We start from the raw sequence: 15,359 nt of genomic DNA, 5'->3' as shown, positions 1-15,359 counted from the left end.
TGTAAGGTAATGTTCATACATTTGCATTGTAAGCCTCTAACTGTAAATCAGACAGCAGAGAGGCATTAACTAGCATGAAATGCTGGTCTCCTACAAAAGGCGTTATGCCTTGTCCAACTAGGAAGGCCCATCGACAGATGAGTGGAACATTAGAGGTCTCACACACAGGAGACTTGCAAGCGAATTCATCCAATTGACGTAGTTTGCAGATTTAAGGTTCAGCTGACCTGGGGTAAGTGACTGGCCCTTTGGGACTTGCAGTAAACTGACTTGCTGTGATTCATGGTGTAAGGGACCATTGCAAAGATAGAGCCACCTGGGTGGTGAGACAGATCGGGGTACCCAACAGGACTGTCTGACTCCATGTTAAGGCTGATAGCACCTGAGGAGTTGATGCCTGGTAAGTGGTTGGTGAAATGTATGTCTAGAACTCACAGCCAATTTGGTGCTTGCATGCTGGTTCTTAAGTCTGTCCTGAGGTTGGTACTCATGCTCTTTAGCCACTGCAGAGCAACAGGACAGCACTGTGAGCTAGTCCCCTGCCCATCACTCCAGTCAGCAGCTATTAACTGGAATGACAGCCAAAGTAAGCCGAGCATTAGCCTGACTTTAGGGAGGAAAAGCATAACTAAGTGTTGGTCTTTTCCTGTCCTCCCAGAAGCCCTGCCTCATGGTGACCCTCTAGAAGAGGGAAGGGAGAGCAATGTACTCCCTGGCACCATCCCAGAGTGTTAGCACTACGTTCTCAAGCCTCTGCTGACCCAGGAGCAAGATGCCACACTGTGCTGTGCTATTGGGTTGGGGACACCTGCCCCACTCATCCAACTGAAGTGCCAATGCAGCCAAGAGCTGTGATCCTGTGGGGTCTAAGTCCCATGCACAGGCACACAAAAGTTATCACTGATGGAGTCTTGCAGGGAAGGTTTAAAACAGGGGCAGGAAAATACAATTCCTGCAGTCCTGACCCCTGGAATGGCGAAGGAGTCATTTTCACTGTGCAACCCTGGATTCCGCAGCCTTTAACAAGCTGGCTACAATGCTCGATTCCTAGGACGAGAACAGAACACACATCAACTGCAGCAAAGCTGATACAGGCCAGGCTGTTGAAGCTACCAGCCATTAAATCTGCTCCCATGAAATGAAGGAAAACAGGAAAGCATTCTGCTCTGTTTAAGACAGAACATGTGCTTGGTCAATACATACCGACTTAGAATTATGCAAAAGTCAAATTTCTCTTCAGGAATCTTGGACATGGCCTGTATCCACAAAAACCAACAAGGAGTCCAGTGGCACCTTAAAGACTAAGATTTATTTGGGCATAAGCTTTTGTCTTATGCCCAAATAAATCTGTTTTTAAGGTGCCACTGGACTCCTTGTTGGTTTTGTGGATACAGACTAACACTGATACCCCCTGATACCTGACATACATAATCTCCTTTATTCATAACCAGCGGTTGCAGTCTCACTACAACGCTCGTATGGGAAGGAAGGCTTGTATGCCAGAAATGCTGCTATCAGCACAAAATCAAGCAAAGACTGAATAGACAGTTGCTGGGCTGGTTTTATTTTTAGAAGCCCTGTTAAAGTTCTCTTGTAAGTGAACGTAACTGCCATACTGGGCCAGACCAAAGGTCCATCAAGCCCAGTATCCTGTCCTCTGACAGTGGCCCCAAAGGGAATGGACAGGTTATCAAGTGTTCCATGCCCTGTCACCCAATCACAGCTTCTGGCAAACAGAGACTAGGGACACCATTCCTGCCCATCCTGGCTAATAGCTATTGATGGACCTATCTTCCATGAATCTAGCTCCCTTTTGAACCCTGTTATAGTATTGGCTTTCACAACACCCTCTGGCAAGGTGTTCCAGAGGTTGACAGTTCATTGCAAGAAAAAATACTGTGTTTGTTTTAAACCTGTTACCTATTAATTTCATTTGGTGGCCCCTTGTTCTTGTATTATGAGAAGGAGTAAACGCTTCCTTATTTACTTTCTCTATACCACTCATGATTTTACAGACCTCTGATATCCCCACTTAGTTGCCTCTTTTCCCAAGCTGAAAAGTCCCAGTCTTACTACTCTCCTCAAATGGAAGCCGTTCCATACCCCTAATAATTTTTAGGGCCCTTCTGAACCTTTTCCAATTCCTCATATATACACACACGCACAGCTACCACTGGCTCAGAAGGCAGGATCCACCTGGCAGGTGTGAATCAGAAAGTCTTTACAACTTTATCCTAAACCCAAGTACATAGCCCATGTTCCTCAGTCCATCCACTGGCTCCAGCACCAGTGTTTTTGCACCTGTTTAAACATATTTAGCTTTATCAGTACAACTTTCTCAGTTTTCTTTACTTCCTAGTTCCAAGGGCAGTTATAACTGAAAACTTTCAAGCCTTAATGTTTCTTCTAGTTTTTAGATTAGAAATTGAGGTATTCTGTACCCTGAATAACTATGATACCTGAGAACTTGTGGATTTGTCAAATCCTGCTGTGTCACCAGGTAGAAGCTAGGCAAATGATGGAACAGATTTTAGTGATAGTTTTAAGTGTTAACACCTATTTAATGCCAGTGCAGCTGACAGCTCCACTGTTCAAGGAAAGGTGCTTGACCATGCTTTCTCTTCCAAATTAAAGACCATGAATTTGACTCAATCTATGGAGTAGAATAAAACCTACTCCCTACTTTTATCTCTAGTGATACAGAAACTAGGGAGCTCTGGGAAAGGACAGTAGGAAAGCAGGGAACCATGTTAATGCTAGTCAGGCTTAACTAATGTGGGAAGTTCAGAAGCTGCCATGGGAGGAAGCATGCAGAAGGCCATTCTGCAGGGCTCTTTGCAGTGTCAGGCCTGGTCTACACCAGGAAATTAAGCTGATATAACTACATTCCTCAGGAGTGTGCAAAATCCATATCCCAAAGCAATGCAGTTAAACTGACCTAATCCTTGGTTTAGACAGGAGAATTCTCCCATCAACCTAGATACCACCTCCCAGGGAGGTGGAGTACCTACACAGACAGGAGAATCCCTGGCATCAGCATAAGTAGTCTCTTCACTGATGCACTACAGCACTGCTGCTGTAGTGCTAGTGTAGACAACCTTCAGTAAAGCAGCTTCCATGCTGATTTGAGTGGCAATTCGGAACAGCAAAAAGCAGAACCAACTCAACTTCTAGGCCTTTGTACAAAAGTAGCAAAAAAGGGTACTTCCTCCTTAGATGTCACCTTCAAGATTCAAGTTCAGCTAGAATGGATTTACAATGATCTATTTGAGGTAGCTTTACTAAGGTCTTGTCTACACTTAAAATATTACAGTGGCTCATCTGTACCACTGTAGTGCTTCACAGGTAGCTAGACACTACCTACACTGAGATGGTTCTCCTGTTGGTGTAGGTAATCTACCTCCACAGGAGGCAGCAGCTGGGCCAATGGAAGACTTCTTCCATCAACCTAGTACAGTCTACACCACGGTTCAACCAGTAAAGCTACATCTCAAGGGTGTGGATTTCTCACACCCCATGAGCTGTAACTATACGGATTAAAATTCTAGTGTAGACCAGGCCTATACACCAGAGTGATATATGCAGAGTCACAAGAAGATCTATTTGTTCAAATCCATAATATGAATATTGCTTTAATCTCCCAGACACAAGCCTACATTACTTAAGTCACATGGTCATCTCAAGTGAGAGCTTGACATCAACACTTTGGTTCCAGGGAAGCTGTGCCTGTAATCCTTGCCCTGCAGCCCACAAGCCTACAAGCCTTCCTGTAAAGGTAGACTGTTCATATCTTGCCCACATTGCATCTCCCTTGACTCCTCCCACCTCAAATATTTGAGGCATGCCCTTGATTCATGGGCAGAAGAGACTTCCACTCAATATATTGATACTATGGTGATGGGTACTCCAGAAATGTGATGTAAAGTCGCATGCAAATTAGATATAGCCTTCTAGATCTTGGTAGCATAAAGACCACACATTACTAGCACAAGTGGTTTACTAGTTAGTGAAGACTAGCCAACAAAGAGGTAAGATTCAAATCACTGCAGTGGATGCTGCCACAAGCTTTGGTACAATACCTTCATCTCTGCTTCCTTGGTCAAGTGATACTGGGCTACTCCAACTAAAGCATCAGTGCAGAAGGTCTGGAGAACCAGCTCCAACAAGCAGCATCTGTGCTGATGCAGGATGAAGTGACAGCATGGAGAACTGTTGAAGCATTAGTCTTTGCAGAGAGGGGTCTTTCTGTACTGGGTTGTCTCCAACTGATTGTGCAGAACCAAAATTACTACATAAAAGGGTGACCAGATAGGGTTAAACAAGCCAGTGCAAGGATGTGTTTAGTTTACCAGAAGCATGAGCAGCCTCACTCATAGCCAAGAGCATATGTATTTAGACATATGAAGCTCCCTGAAGTGCCTACACACAGCTACTACTGAAAGAGGAAACATGATAGGCTAGAGTGACATAGCAGGAGGGAAGCTGGATCACTGGCTCAGTCTTGAGGGATGGTGAGAGGAAGGGTTTTCACTGAACCCAGAGATGAGTAGCAGGGCTTCATGATAGACAATGGAAGCGACGACTCAGAAGATTAGTCTGAGGACATGAACCAATGAGCCAGAGGTGAGGCCCAGCATGAGTTAGTGACCAAAGGGAGTTACCATCTGCCAGCTGTGAGGCTTCAGAAGTGAAGTGGACACTTCTGGTCTCTTATGAGTTCCAATTGGATTTTAACTGGCTTTTTCAGCTGAGACCACATTTCAAGAGGCCCAGTGAGACTGAGCTCTCCTTGCGCTGAGTGGGGTCTCACTTGGGGCTGAAGTATGCTGATGTATGGGGGTACTTTGCTATAATGCTGCTCATGCTGGACTTAGAATCATAGAATATCAGGGTTGGAAGGGACCTCAGGAGGTCATCTAGTCCAACCCCCTGCTCAAAACAGGACCAATCCCCAATTTTTGCCCCATATCCCTAAATGGCCCCCTCAAGGATTGAACTCACAACCCTGGGTTTAGCAGGCCAAAGCTCAAACCACTGAGCTATCCCTCCCCCCCAACTTCCCTTAACCAAAGCTCTCAGCCCTGGAGCCTGAGCCAGTTCCATCTAAGCTTGCTGGAAAAACTTTTTTTAGAATGTAACATGAAGTTTTCATGGGGGATTTGACCAGTGTAAGGAAGTCAAACATGGGTGGTCATCCAGGGTAGTTTAGGCAAAACCAGGTTCTAGATTAGGTCCTTACCTGGTCTAGAATAGTGAAGTTTGTTTCTGCTTACCAAGCTAACTTAAGCCTTTTCCACACAAGGAACATTTTGTAGTAGCTTCCCACTGGTGCTAACCTGGGTTCCGTTCCATCACTGGCTGTGATGTCAAGAATCCTAGTACAGACAAGCTGGATTCTGAAATGGGGCTTGAAATGCCAAGGCCTGGCCTACACTGCAAGAGCTATGCCAGTATAACTAGATAGGTAAGGTGTGATTTTTTTTAAAAAAGCAAGCCTTGGTGTGAATGCAGGTGCCTTACACTGGTACAGCTCATTTCCCTTTCTAAACAGGAGTAAGCTATATCATATACACTTATACTGTGTAACTGCATGCACACCAGGGTTTTTGCTGCTTTAACTACACTCCAATGGCCCTAGACCAAATGGTGCCCCAGGTGAGGAGTATTTTTGGCCCCTGCCCCTCCCTACCTTTTGTTAAACTTTTGCATATATTATTTTTAATTAAATTGGTAGCCCATTTCATAAGTTCAATATACAATTTGAATGCATGGTTTATCCCTATCATAAGACAATAAATTTCCATGCTAGGATCTGTGCATCTGATTTATTTGGGCCATATATAAGCAACTAAAAATTGTTTCCTCTAAGCTTATCACTAACAAAAAACAGCACCCCAAGCCCAGTACCCCTCAAGCCCTGCACTTCAGTCAGTTGTCTGTTACCTGCCCCTAAATCCAGCCCTGACTACACTGACAGTTACAGCAAAATAAGTTTGTGTAGACAAGCCCTAAGCTGTCTAACTCCACATAAAATACCTGGAGTCTCAATGCTCCAAATGCCAGTGGAGAAGAACTGGTGAGGGAAATCTTGCAATCTAGTCAAGACAGGCCCTTAGAAAATGCTTTGTTCTGACCAGCTGTTTCCAGACAATCTCAGAACCATTGTCAGAGAACATTGTTTTTGAGATGAAACACTTCACGCAATTGTGTTGCTTTTGCCAAAGTTTTGCTTTGAAAAAAATGGAAAGTTCTGATGTCAAAACATCCCATTTGCTATTTTTTAGAGCGAAGTATTTTGACTTTGTTTTGAAGCCACTTGTTTTGAATTTTGTATTGCATTAATAAAAGTAGAATCCAAGATATGCAGTTTTGATTTTGCCAAACATTGAAACACCACATTTTGATCAACCCAAAGTGATGTTTCCAGAATTTTCTCCTTAAGAATTTCAAAATTTTGGGGTTTGGTCCTAATTAGACCATCACAAAACCTCGATCTCAAAGTCCTCTGCACAGCTCTACTGGAACCATACTGGTTTCAAATGTAGAGGGCCAGGGAGCAGACACCCCCAGGTGCAGCAAGTTTCAGTGCTGTAAAGCCCCAGTGTAGACAGTGCACCAGCACTGGTAGCTACGCCCCTTGTAGAAGTGGGTTTTTTCTCTTCAGAGCATTGGGAGAGCTCTCTCCCAGTGCTCTGCTGCAACTACACAAGCCATGGCAGCACTTTAACATTGCCAGTGTAGACTAGCCCTTAGTTGTTCAGAGAACCCTTCTTACCTCAGGGTATGTCTACACTACTGTAGTAAGTCAACCTACACTACACAACTCCAGCTACATGAATAATGTAGCTGGAGTCAACGTACCTTAGGTCGAGTTACCATGGGGTCTACAGGAGAAAATCTCCCATTGACTTACCTTACTCTTCTCATCAAAAGATGATCACAGGGATCGACTAGAGAGTGATCTGCAGTCGATTTGGTGGGTCTTTACTAGACCTGCTAAATTGACTGCCAGTGGATCAATCTCAGAGCATCAATCCCTGCAGTAGTGTAGACCTGCCCTCAGTGTCAGCTAGATAAGAGACCTAGACACTAGTGTTCATGCAGAAAGACTGTCCTCCATCAAACAGTTTTTCTAGCCTTGTCATTCAGTTCACAATTGGTAGGTAAAAGAGCAGTTTACAGTTTTGAAGGTGTGACAGGGTAAAGCTATCCAGCCCTTAATGCTGCCATGTTTTTCCAGAGAACCAATTCAAGTTCAACCAAACCCCCAATGAGGTTATGAAAGAAAGTGTTTCCAATCTGACTGCCAGCTGCCTTGTTAGAGTAAAACACTTCACTTCCCCCGGGGTACGGGCTGTGTGGAAAGTCTGGAACACAACTTGAGCCCTGACTACCTGAGAAGAATGCTTGGGGCCTGTCTTCTGTTGCTATGCTGTTTCCATGCAGACACTGCCCAGTGATAGAAGAGACACACAAAAGCCACTCTCTAATAAGAACTTTATTTAGGCCTCCTTAAATTCCTACCACCAAATATAAGGTGTTTAAATGGAGACTCACATACTATCACAGTAAGGTCAAGAGCACTACATTCCTGGAAACAGTGCATCCTGCAGGTTCCAGCACTGTAGCATTGAAGTTCCCATTAATTCTCACTGGAAACTGAGTGTTGGTGTTGAGACCCATTTAAGGGAATACAAACAGATTAACAAGAACCACATACCTGCTCAGATGTGAGAGCAGACCTGAACCTCAAGATTTTAGTGAAGATTTTATGGATGCCAGCTTTGCATACTGTTCCACCTCTCCAAAACCAGCTGCTGCCATTTTGGTGTTAACACAAACTACACTGGGTAATGCCTCTCCTAGCAACCCAGGCTCATTAGTGTTCACAAGCAAACACCACAACTATACAAATTGTGGAATGATGTGCACAGCACATTCCTGACAGCATCAATATTGTCACACTAGTGCACAGACAGAAGCAAGAGCCATGCTGGCTTCAGCTGCTCTGGTTTCAAACAAGTTAATTCTTGCCAAATGCAGGGAGCAGAGTGCACAATAAAGCAACTGGCCCTGCAAAAAGCAATTAATACTAGCTCTGTTAACCTAGTTACAGTCAGTAAGCAGCAGTCTGACCCAGTTCTCCCTCTCCCCTGCACTCAGGAATCATGACGTTTACACAGCTATCCACGTTTAACATGCCTAAGTAGTCACCTAAGCACTGTGCATCATAGGCCAGGTCTACACTACAGACCTATACCTGTATAACTACAGGCTTGTGGGAGGGGAAGGTGAAAAATCCACATCTCAGCCATGTAGTTCTACTGACCTAACCCCTGGGGTAGCAGTGCTATGCTGACAGGAGAGCACCTCCTATCACCTCTGCAGGAGATGGATTCACTCCAGCATAGAACTGTCTTCACTTTAGTACAGCTGTGCCCAGGCAGCATTTTAAGTGCAGACCTGCACATAGTCTTCCTGTTTCCCCATTTCCTCACTACCTCTTTCTTCACTGGGGACAGGACAGGGCAACCTACCCTCGTCCATCTGGCTAACATTTCCCCTTTCACCCTCACCATCTGGGCCTACCTCAGGATATCATACTAGTTTGTGATGACCAATTAGATGACCAATTAGGTGGCCCAGAGGGTTGTGCAAGAATTTGTTGTACAGCATATGCTGTGCATGCTGTCCTACAGCTTCAGACAAAGTCAACTGTCAGGGACCTGGTTAGAACACAGGAAATCCTTACAAATCACAAGCCCAGGGATTGTTCCAGCCAACTGGAACAAATGATGATTCTAGTGTTCCCAAATAACATGAAGTCCAAAACCTTCATACTGTGGAAACATGGGTAAGGCATGCTTTAGCCCCATTTTGCAGTATAATGGTGCCAACTACTGTGCCACAATTTAGACCACCACCACCTCCGTATGTGTGAGATTCTGTAGCGTAGACAGGACCCAAGCAAGACCATTTGCCTTAACTATCTTTAAGCTGGGGTGTCAGCATGCATGGGACAGAGCCTGCCCAGCTGATTTCTCTGGGTGCCCTGTGAGACAGACTGGGGTGTAATAGCATGACACAGCACTATCAAGATTAGCTACTGCACTGCATTTTAACAGACTGAATGGAGAGGGGTGAGGCAGAAGCCCAGGAATTGCTGCAAGAAAGGCAATACAGAACAGGGGAAGCAAGCACACAGGAAGATGGAGAAGCAAGAGATATAGGGCAGAAACAGTTGCTGAAGAGCAGGATGGTAGGAGTGACTGTCCCCCCAATTAAATGGGACAGTAGAATATTAAATAGTAACAAAGGCCAGACTCCACCTTTGATCCTTATGAACCCTTCCCATTGACATTAGTAGGGGCTTTGTTGTGGGTGGAGGGGGTTTGGACTCCTACATTCATGCCCAAGCCCAAACCATAACTAAGCTGAATTTGCTCTCTCATTTGAGATCAGTCTTAAATAGCTCTAACAGTGCTCAATACCATTTCCCAGGCCAGCAGAGGCAGCGCAGAAGAGTATTATATCAGAGTGAGGATATACTGTATTGCATAGTTTAATCTTGTCTATACTAGCCAGGAAGCCATGTTGAACAGTTCCTGCTAGCAAGATGCTGAACCATTCTGGCCATTACTGATTTACTGAGATTAGAGTGCCTATCCACAGCAGCTCTGGAAGACCACCTCTGTAGGCCAGCCTGACACCAGACTCAACCCAGCCTCACAGCTAGTTGGGCACAACAGATCTGAATGTTTTTGTTTGGTGGAAATTTACAATACTCTGTATTTAACATGTCTCAGGATTTTGAGACCCAGGATTCTCTTGATACATACATCTAAGATACCTAATAAGAACCTTAGACTACAGGTCCTTCTGAAAGGAAATGCAAGGAGTTACAACATCGCTTAAGAAACAAATGCAGGAAAACTGAATTAGTAAAGTAACTAGTGATGGGGAGCAGAACAGATTAGGAAAAGGAAACAAAAATTCCAATGGTACCAATTTCAGTGTATAGTATCTAGAGCAGTATAAACAAGTCATTGGCTGTATGAAATTTTAGTTTATACTGACTTTGCTAGTGCTTTTCATGTAGCCAGTTATAAAACCATGCAAATATGAGTTGATGTATCCCCTGGAAGGCCTCTGCATACCCCTGGTTCAGAACTATTGGCTCCACAACAGCCTAGATGCTTACTACTGCAGTAAAGTTACCTGAAATACAGCAGCTAGGTCTATGGAAGACCCTGATCAGCCCAGCAGCGTCTACACCAGGTCACCTTAACTACATTTCAGGGTGAGTTTCACACCCCTGAGCACCAGCACTATATTGGCCTATTTGGGAGAGTAGCCTAGCCCTCAGCTGTGGCAGTAAAAAGGAGGCCATTCTAAGAGCTGCTGCCCATTGGACCCAAGTGAAGTTGGGGCTTATGGAGCCCCACTATGCCTTTTGGCCCTGATTACACTACAGACACTGCAGTAGGACAGCTACAGCACAGTGCACCATACAGCTGACACTTCCTACAACACCTTCCATTGCTCTTTCATTACTGTGGGCTTGTTTACGCTTGAAGCACTACAACTATGCCAGTGTAAACCCCATCTAGACAGGGTTGATCCTATTGACATAGGACAGGTAATCCACCTCCCCAAGAGGTGGTAGCTAGGTCAACAGAAGTCCTCTTGTTGACCTAGAGCGGTCTATGCCAGGGTTAGGTCAGCTTAACTGACCAGGCTTGTTGGTAATCCTGCAGCAGTAGCTAGGTCTTCAGAATAATTCTTCTATTGACCTAGCTGTGTCTACACTAGGTGTTACATTGGCATAGCTCCAGTGCCATTCACACCTCTGAAGGCCATGCTACAACAATTTTTAAAATACAAGACCAGGCCTTAGTCTGGGAATCTCTCCAGGTGCTGCAGCAAGCATCTAACCCCACCCCTCTCAGCCAAAACCCCATTAGATAGAGTCTGACCCTGGACTAACTAATTCAATATAGTGTTCTTTTGGTGAGAGAAGATAAATACCCATGGCTATTGTTAAACACTACATGATGGCATTACAGCCACTTTGGACATAATTCCCCAATATCATTTAATGCTTTAACTTACCCACTTTATCTAAGACAAATAAGCTGTGCTATAATTAGAGCACTATATTGCATCACCAGAGCCACTCAGCTAGGCAGGCAGTCACCAGGTAGCTGAAAAGTGGCTTGACAAGTTACTGTGGCATACGTCCTAGTGTTGGGGGATCACTGCCAACTGTGGCTCATGTGGAGCATCATTCAGCAAAGTTTAGTAGCTCCTACAAGTAAGGAGCAGTACGTGACAGTACAGTGCACTGGTACATCTCTGAAGCTATCCTGTTCTCCAGCTTTTGTTAAGCATATCTAGATGTTTTGGTTGTGAACAAAGCATCAAAAAGTGATCGAGTACAACAGATGTAGAGACATTTACAGAATTCAGGCAGCCTGGAACAATAGCTCTGAGAGGTCTGAACAGCCCCATTCATCACAGTGAGGTGTTAACCCACATGCTAAATGAGAACTTAAATCTCAACATTGTTAGCTATGTCATGCCTCCTAAGTATTTGTGGGGATCAGATTTGCACAATTTACTGTGAGCAACACCTAACTGAGACCACAAGAAAGGAGCATTTCTGTACCACTTAGGGCTTGTCTACACTTAGATTTTATAGTGCTCTAACTTGTTGGCTCAGGGGTGTGAAAAATCAACCCCCCCACCCCCAAGCACAACAAGTCTGAGCACTTTAAAGCACTAGTGTAGACAGGCTCCGAGCACTGGAAGTTGTGCTCCCAGGGCCAGAGCTAATCCCCTCATGGAGGTGGATTACCAGGAGCGCTGGGAGACCTCTCTCCCGGCACAAGACCACACTAGCAGCACTTAAGTTTCCAGTGTAGCCATGCCCTTATTCTCTCCCTTACCCCACTCCCAGTTAAGCAGCCAAGCAGAATTCAGAGCACACAGCTGCATTTGGCTCATATGCACAAACTCACTCAGACAAGAATTTGGAAAAATCACCTTCCATCTCCCCCAACATTCAACAGCTGGTGGGTACAGGCAATGGAGTTGAGGGCAGGGTGACCAGATGTCCTATTTTTAAAGAGGCCATGCTTTTTTTTGGGACTTTCTTATATAGGGACCTATTACCCCCACCCCATTTTTTCCCCCACAGTTGCTATCTGGTTACCCTAGTTGAGGGGCAACATGGTCATGGCCCAACCACTTTTTGGACAGAACAAACCTGAGTGATACCTGACCCCATGCACAGGTTGCAATGCCACTCACTCAGACTGTGTAGAGCAGTAATTCTCAACCAGGGGCCCAGGGCCCCCCTGGGGGGCTGTGAGTAGGTTTCAGAAGATAAACCAAAGAGAAGGACAGGCACTAGACTCCCTGAGGCCCAGGGTAGAAAGTTGAAGCCCGAGCCTCACCGCTCAGGGCTGAAACCAAAGCCCAAGCAACTTTGCTTTTCAGGGCCCTGGGCAATTGCCCTACTTGCTACCCTCCCCCCCAAACAGCTCTGGCTTTTAATCTACTGACATGCAGGAAAACAGTTGTGGCACAGGTGGGCCATGGAGTTTGTACAGCATATCAGGAAGGCCTCAGAAAGAAAAGTTGAGAACCCCTGGTGTAGGGGTTCAGGCTGCTGAATAGTAAAGTGGGGGGACAGATTTGCCCCCATCTGTAAATGGGGCTCCACAGCCCCTCAGTGTGGGAAAAGGTTGCACAACTGTCTTTATTTAAAGCACAGGTACTTTAAACAAACCTGTTTAAACAAGTCCTTGCCCAACTCCAGGGGCAAGGATATGGTTCTTTAACCCACACGCTAAACTCAGAAGAGCAGAGAATAACTTTCATTATGAAATGTGAAGGATCAAGGACCCATATCCTTCATGTACTTCTCAGTCTGGATACACACCTTTTAGCCAGGGATCATTACAGCAAAGCAAATCCTGAGAGGTCTGCTTGCACATTTCCCTGGTGACATCCTAGCCATATGTGTCCCAATAGGCAGCAGTAACTATGGCAGACAGACTGAAACTAGCCAGTGTTTTTATCTGACAACTTCTTATGGTGTGCAGACCTTTCTTCCTAAGGGATTTAGGTGTTTTCTTCACAAGCCCCCAATGTTTGGATTGAGCTGTACCTTTGTAGAGAGGTTCTCTACAATCCAAGTCTCTTAAGATTAACTAGGAAAAACAGGCAGTGAAGCACCAAGCGCTAGTCTCCTTGCTCACAACAGGAGAACATAAGGGAAAGGAATAGGGCTTCAGCCCAAGCCTGAAGGGAGGCTGGAAGAAATCATAGCAAACTATAGAAGAGCTCTGAACCCAAGTCCTTATGCCAATTTCTTACCATAAATAGGTTTCAGAGTAGCAGCCATGTTAGTCTATTCGCAAAAAGAAAAGGAGTACTTGTGGCACCTTAGAGACTAACATTTATTTGAGCATAAGCTTTCGTGAGCTCATGAAAGCTTATGCTCAAATAAATGTTAGTCTCTAAGGTGCCACAAGTACTCCTTTTCTTTTTGCCATAAGTAGTTAATTCAAACTTTGATTTTCCAACCACCTTTCCAGGCAGTCTAAGAGCACGGTGGTCACTCCCCCGACTCCTTCCCCTACCCCGAGCAGCAGCAGGTGCGGCAGCACAGAACCGCTGTTCACGCTGGACCGGCCTCCCCCGCCCCACGCTGACAGCTGCTCTCACCGGAGAAGCTGGAGACAGTGCGAGCCCAGGGCCTCTGCGCCAGGCCGAGCGGCGCCCGGCAGGGGTGAATGACCCGCAGCCAGCGCTGCCGGCCCAGCCCTTCCCAGCCGCGGGTGGGGGAGCCACAGCGAGAGCCCCGCCGGCAGCCCGCACTCACACCCGGCTCACCCTGCCCCGCAGGCGGGTCCCTCTCCGCCCCGCCGGCAGTGCGAGCCCCTCACCCGCCGCGGGCAGATCCGCAGGGGCGGCTGGAGCCTTCCCCAAGGCAGGGACCCCCAGCCCTCCTCTCGGCAGCGCCGGGGCCCCATCCCCAGGCCGGGGCGCCCTGTGGGAACAGCGATGACCAAGCATCCTCCGGCGGGGGTCGCCCCGCGGCCGGCCCTCACCTGGCGTGGTCGCCCTCTTGCCGCTGTCAACAGGTGCCGCTGCCCTGGCCGGGCCGGGCGTGTCCGCGCCGGGGCGCTGCGCGGGGCTGCCGGGCCGGTAGGCGGCTCCGCCGAGGCTGCTGCTCCGGGCTCCTCCGCGAACGTGTGAAACCACGTGAGGGGGCGGCCCGCCTGGCGCTGCGGGGACCGGCCCTTAAAGGGGCCGAGAGCGGAGCGCCCCGCCAGGACCCCGCCCCACCGCTGCGGGGACCTAGCGCCGTCCAGGTCCCCAGCCGGCGCCAGGACTCCCGAGCCAGCAGCCCCCACCCACTCACCGCCCCGGAGCCGCCGGCCCTTGCGCCCGGGCACCTGCGCGAACTCCACAGCTGGAGCGAGCCGGGCAGGGCGGCAGGCTGCTCCCCTCCCAGACACGCAGCCAGGTCCCACAGCCCGTGCCCGGGGGCCGAGGTCGCGCAGCCCAAGCCAGCAGCACCGCGGAGAGGGGAGCCCTGGGTGCTGGACGTTGCGCAGCGAGGGTGGAAGCCCACACGCACTCCGCCGGCCCCCGCAGTAGAGCTCGCGGGCGGGCTGCAGGAGGAGCTAGAGGGCGGGTCTGAACGCCCCGGCGAGCCGCTGACGCCGGCACCTGCTGGCCACTGCACCCCACGCCCCTTGCTCCAGGCCGGCCGCGGACGGCCAAAAGCTCAGAAACTTGCGCGGAGCGACAGCGGCCAAACTGGCGCGGTCAGAGCCCAGCCCAGCGGGTCTGGCTGCGCCACGGGTACCCTGGACCCCCCCCCCCCCCGCGGGCCGCAGCGCCCGAGACCTGCCCCCGCCGGCCGGCCCGCTCCAAGCTCGAGCCGCCCACCGCGAGCCAGGGGCCCTGCGCAGGGCTCAGACAAGGCGCGCGGGGGGGGCGGTCTGCCCCCCCGCCACAGCAGCCGCTTCCACCTACCACCAACACTTCGTCACGAGGAGTCTCGCGCGCCGCGCCGCGCCCCCTCCCGCCCGTGAAAGTCAACACGCGGTCCCGCGCCGGCCAGCACGTGCCGCCCCGCCCCCGGGGCTCGGCGGAGGGAGGGGTGCGGCGCGGGGAACTCACCAGAGGGAAGGCCATAGCGCTGGGCGGGGCGGGCGGGGTTGCTGCTGCGGGGCGGGTGAGCTGGCTGGTCTCTCGCACCAGCAGCAACGGGCGCTGCTTGGCCCCGGAGGGTTTTATAGCCGCCCGCGCAGGCGGCGCCCGCTTCGCGGGGCCCAGGG

General features: G+C 48.6%; 1 protein-coding gene across 3 annotated transcripts in view; it reads right to left on the bottom strand.

Annotated features, from left to right (window-relative positions):
- Window positions 1-14,377, bottom strand: part of CPEB1 (cytoplasmic polyadenylation element binding protein 1) — a 77,329-nt gene extending 62,952 nt beyond the window's left edge. For 2 of the 3 annotated variants that reach the window (XM_048867437.2, XM_048867438.2), the window contains exon 1: window positions 14,121-14,377. The gene's annotated coding sequence lies outside the window, so the exon portion shown is untranslated. The remainder of the gene's footprint in view (window positions 1-14,120) is intronic. The other variant, XM_075132933.1, reaches the window with a different exon arrangement.
- Between the last annotated feature and the right edge of the window lie 982 nt (window positions 14,378-15,359).

This window comes from Caretta caretta, chromosome 10 (assembly GCF_965140235.1).
Source record: "Caretta caretta isolate rCarCar2 chromosome 10, rCarCar1.hap1, whole genome shotgun sequence".
Taxonomy (NCBI): domain Eukaryota; kingdom Metazoa; phylum Chordata; order Testudines; family Cheloniidae; genus Caretta; species Caretta caretta.
This window is presented reverse-complemented; position numbering and strand designations above follow the sequence as displayed.